The following is a 6,000-nucleotide window of genomic DNA, read 5'->3' on the forward strand; positions in this document are numbered from 1 at the left end:
ACCTGCCGCTACACTGTTCTGTAAGATGGCTGTCAAAAAGCCAGGTAGCATACTCTCTCGCTTCTTTCTGCTTTTAGTTGTCGTAAAACTATTGATAGAAAAGAAGAATAAAAACTATACTGAGCTCTCTGACCACGAGTGGATTCTGGATCTGGTCTTTTTGTTTGACATGCTTTATCATGTGGACAGATTGAACCTGAATTTGCAGGGTGAATTCAAATACTATCTGACGTAGTGCAAAGCGTATTTGCGTCTGTCAACATAATTAACCCTATTTCTTGTGACGTTTTTTGGCCAGTTGACCTGCGGACGGGGAGGTCGGTTCGACACTAGTAGTTAGAGCTCGTGTAACTCAAAAACTACGCAAGATAGATCAATCAAATTTTCACATGATGCAGATCATTTATCTGACAATACAGCATCGAAAATCTTCGCAATTTGTTTAACAGCACAACTTGAAAAATCTAATAATTTGATGCTTGGTCATATTTTTTTTTTATTTGTCTTGAGAAATCACTTCCTAATTGCCTTATAATTGAGTGTGACAGGACAATTCTTTTGTAGCCTATTTCATTTTAATCTTTTACGCGTGGACGTCGTCCATGCTTGAATGAAATCGTAATTGGTGTCCGACTTGCGTTGCTTGTTATTTTTTTGGAGACATTGTAAAAATCTTTGCTTTGTCTCAACATTTGCAGAGAATGAGACAAAATCAAAGCAAAACATAAATGTTTCAAGTTATTTTTGAGCCACATTTTATAGTTTACATTTCTTCAAACGTAGGCTACTTTCATCACTTGACATGAGAACTAAATCAAACAATGAGCTTTAGTAAACATTTTGTTTGTGACAATTGTGTTTATAGTTCAGTTTTCTTTTCACACTCACACTGTCCAATTTGGTTATAGCCTACATGATCAAGGAACCTTTTGTATTTTGCAGCACATCCCAAGAGCATCCCATTTTAACTTTATAAATCACATCCCATTTTAATTTTTTAGGCTGATTGCTTTTGTTGTACAAAAAAAAATTCACTAAAGTTTTGACTTTTCCCTTCAGCAAAATTGAAGGTTATTGATGTTTTTAAAAATGCACGTTTGTGTTTCTAAACGATTGAAATGGCTTTTTTTATGCTGTCAGCTAGATTTGCAAGAAAAGATTTTCTACATTTTTTTTTCTAATTTGTTGGACATGCATTTTATCAAATTTATTATCACATATTATCACATTCTTTCTCATCAAATTTTGAAATAGCATTTTAGATGCAGTTTGCGGTTGATGGCATTACTGCAAAAGCCATCTTTTGTAATTGATACACACCCAAAAACAAAAGGCGCATAAACTACTGCTGGCTAATAGACCACGTCACAATACATTATAATGATGTTTTTCCGAACCAAACACCCAGAAAACCAATTTTGTTGTATATTACTGTAGTTCAGACGCCTGCAGACGTTGAACCAATGACACAAAGTGATTTGCTGATTTGAAACAAATGGTTGCTGTTCACAATGTGCAAACATTGTGATAAGTTTTAGCCACAACTTTCTGGTCCACTTAGGCTCAGTGGCGTAACTACCCATTGGATCTTGTGGATAAATCCAGGGGCGGCGCGTTGCTAGAGGCGGCAAAATGTGATAACGTTTTAAAGTTTAAACGAACAAAGACAGTCACATTAATTTATTCTTGGAGAGACTCAGACTTAAACGACCTAAGTTAACACTGATCTAAGTAAAGCTAAAAAATTAAACAAGTTATGCCTAGGCCCTGTTAACTAATTTGCAACTTTTTTAGATTGTGCCTCACCGTGTGGTATTTGTGACAGTTTAATGATACTCATGCTGTTGAAGTAATGATATAATGTCTGTTGTAACTTGTAGGCATTTAGCTTTGGTAGTTAAGTTTAGATTAGGTTAAAGTTTATTTCACTTTCGGGAGGAGACAGGAATGGACCGTGAGGTCATCGAGTCAACTGCCAACTTTACCATCTGTCTGTGGTAGATAGACGGGATTCCTCCATCTTCATGTGTGAAGATGAGTTAGGTTAGTGAAAGGTTTAAAGTTTCAGGTCTGAAATAGATCACTTAGTTTAACTCAGCAAAATTGCAATTATGGTTATTGTTTTTAACTAATGTGCTGCAGATTCTAGAACAAGATTGAAGTTGCAATTTTTTTCAGTTAATTTTTGCCTTTGACGAGAATAAAGAAAAGTGAAGATTTTTTTAAAAAGGAAAAGAAAGCTAGAGAAGAGGAACTAAAAAGAATGAAGGAGTCATTTTGAAGTTCATAAAAATTGCCTCTGCTAAAAAAACTGAAGAGATTAGCACAGTAAATCTCTATTTGAAGTTGAGACGGAAGAAGAAGTGTAGGCTACCTCGAGCAAAACAATAACAGAGTGATCGTTGAAAGAAGTCAGCCTGTGAATGAAACACTGTCAGATAAAGATAAAACAGATGCTATCTTTTATTCTCATAACGATGTGGCTACTTGGCCAGAAACATTAACTCATAGCATGAGAGTTGTGATAATCAAGCTAGGGGCCGAAAGGTTTCAGAACAAAGAAGGGGCATTCAAGCCAACGATTAGAGTAATTAAAGGAGACAAAGAATCCTTGAGCTGTCTGAGTAAGAAGTGGTTTTATTTTGAACTTTCAAAAAATTAAATAAAACTGCTTTAACTCTTCTGTTGTGTGGAATTTTAACCAGATTTTACGACAGTGTCAAGGGGGGGGGGGGGGGGGGGGGGGGCAGGGGCGGCGTTTCGTGCAAAAATCCAAGGGCGGCATATTGCGTTGCTACGCCACTGCTTAGGCTACTCTGGTCAATCGACTCATGTTGCAAATAACTTATCGACATTAGGCCTACTGGGATGCACACACTGAAGTTGTTTTGTGTAATACCTTGCTTGTGAAAAAGTCCAAGTAAAAACACAAAAATGAAGTAAGCTATATTTGCAAAGTATTATATTCTTAAATATACAATACTGTAGTTTAAAAAAAAGTAGTTTGAACAGGTTCCATCTGATAGAAATTACAATTGATATCATCGCGAAGGATCAAATAGCTGTGAAAATCACTTCGAACAATTCCTTGTTATGATTTTCATTTTCATTATGCAAACCAAGGTGAACCTCAATATACATTTTTTATGCCAAACCATAAAAATCGATTTTCCTTTTTTAATTAGTGTTATGAGACAAGCAAAACCTTCTGTATAACAAATAATTCAATTCAACATATTTCCCTTATTTTGTCAGATATGTATTTTGTGCAACAATGCTTTTGAAAAATTGCTGAGTATGGTATAGCGTTTGAGATGCAGACAGACAATGTAACTTTATGGTTGATGGCGTTATTACATAAGCCAATCTTTTGTCACGGAAATGTATTCGAAAACAAAAAGGCACAAAAGCGCTGACTGATAGATTACGTTACAAAAACAAGGCATTGATTTCAGATTCTTTCAATCCAACAAACAACTCTGCTTCAAATGACATAAACGTCCATATTCTTTAAGAAAAATATATAGTCCTACACCGTTTTGAGGTTAACTTTTGTGAAAATAAGCTTTTGAAGACCAACATTTGAATAAAAAGTTTGTATTTATAAAGTTGGTCCTGATAGTGTTTTTGTGAGATATACCAAAACTTTTGAATCCTCGTAGAGAAAAAATAATTTTGTAATCTCTCAAGCACCTGCAAAATTACCATTTAGGTAAAAATTCAGTGCTGACAATATAGGATGTGCAATGCTTGTCAAAGCAGAATAATGTAGCTGCGCGTGTTGTTTTCACATAAGAAAATCAGTTTAGATAACCGATGTCAAGTTCTTTTCAGTATTTCTCAATCTCTCGTTTTTATAAAAACATTTTAACAACATCCATGAATATTTATGTGAATATAAGTGTACAGGTACATGCAAAAGTTTATTGGCGGGACAAGAACTCACCACTTGTTGCTTTCCGACAAGAAATCAACAAAAAACTTACAACTGTTTCATAAGATAAACTGAATTTTTTCAAGAATTTTCCTACTGCTTCTTGTTATAAGTTAGAAACAAAGTGTATTAGTCATAGAAAACGATGCAAAATGACATCTTTTTCATTATGGATGATCGTATGCTCTCTGATAATTTCAAATAAACTAAGATGTAATTACAAGATTAATCAAAGAAAGTCAAAACTCGAGTTTGCAAAAAAGGTGGAATTATTACGGTTGAATGCTTTAGTTTACAACAAAGCAAACTCATAAGATATGTGCGTCGCAGTTCCTCGCACGGCGGCGCTCAGTAACCCTATTAATCCGTATAATTTGAAAACAAATGGACTAGCTAATAGCAAGTTAAAATATCAGAGTATGTTATGAAAATCATGTCATATCTCTTAACTATAGACAACAACAACGTCAGTTAAAGCAGAATAAATACTTGAATAATTTTTAGGAAAAGTCAACAAATTTCAAAGCTGTGGATGGCGCAGTTCTTTAGCGACATTGCTTTGAAAAGCACCAAGTCCCATCCGACCCCCCTCCCCCCTCCACAGGACAAACGGTTAAGCTGTTTAGGCACGTTAAAAAAAGAGATTTAACACATTTTTTCACTCTGCTAAAAGCCAGTAAGAAAGTCCCTAGCATTACTTTGGAAAAAGCAAACCGAAATTTGGCTGTTGTTAGGCCTTCTACATTTAGCTGTAGCAGCGTGATGCCTTCCCTTACGGTGTTAGAATATACCTGCCCTAACATGGTTGAAATACTGTCTCCTGAAAACAACAAACTACAAAAAATGATACCAGACATCCAAATGTCCCGCCACACTAATGAACGGATAATATCAAACATTAACACGCACATTCAATCTCAGTTACACTTTGACCTTCAAGCATGCCTTCATTTACAGTATTAGAATATACCTGCCCTAACAAGGGCACATGCTCAAGGGAGGCGTCACGCATATCAGACTTCTTTGTGACCTGCAGTTCTTGCAGTTTGTGCTTCTGGTTGTCATCAATTACATGCGACGGAGCAAACAGCAACTACATAACCTTTGGGTGTCCCATCTTTTCCCATCACGACGGAACAACACGCCTCCGCACACTTGACGATCTGACGAAAAGTTGGCTCCAAGTCCTTCCATTCGGCTGACCACAAATTTTCTGCTTCATACGAACGACGACGACGAGTAAACCGTTAGATATGCAACACTGATTGAAGCACTTCAAGAACACTTTGTGTCCCAGTTCTGTGATCTACAGTACAACTGAAAAGGCCACAAATTACATTCCTCTTCGGCCCATTTAATTCTGAGACGAACTGTTTGAAAGCACCGCTGGTACCATATGAGGCTACAGCCGAGTTAGACATGATTGATCATTGTAAAGAGGACCAACTGAAGCCTGTTCTAAAGGAGGGGACTATGGATTTTGGAAAAATTTGCCTATAAAAAAGTACCTCAATGTCAAAGGAGCTGCACTGAAGATACTGTCAATGTTTGAGTTAACAAACGTCTGTGAGTCTGTCTTTTATACCCTAAACACAGTGAAATCAAAGCATCGATTTGTTCTGACTGGCACCCATGCCAACGAATTACTTCGATTGACAACAACGGAATACAAGCCAGATTAGAAGATTGTTTAAGACAAGGGTTGCCAAAGTCCCAATAAATTACTTTAGCCTGACAAACAAAGAAATAAATCAGTGGTTCCCAACCTTTTTGTTGTCACGGACCCCTTTAGACAAATTATTAATTCTGCGGACCCCTAACTAAATTTTGCCTGAAACTCAATTAACATACTATTGACTATTTTAATAATTATGCTACTCAACTGCTGTACTGTGTCATATTGCATTGCCGCTATGACTCCTGCGGCAAATATAAGATTAAACAGTTGCTCAAATAAGAAAATGAATGAATTGTTCAAGACATGTCAGCAGTATTTGAATATTAAGAAGATCTAAAGTGTCATGCAATGGCCGAGTGGTTAGCGCGTTGGGCTCGCAGTCGAGAGC

The sequence above is a fragment of the Aplidium turbinatum genome, chromosome 12, assembly GCF_918807975.1.
Source record: "Aplidium turbinatum chromosome 12, kaAplTurb1.1, whole genome shotgun sequence".
Taxonomy (NCBI): Eukaryota; Metazoa; Chordata; class Ascidiacea; order Aplousobranchia; family Polyclinidae; genus Aplidium; species Aplidium turbinatum.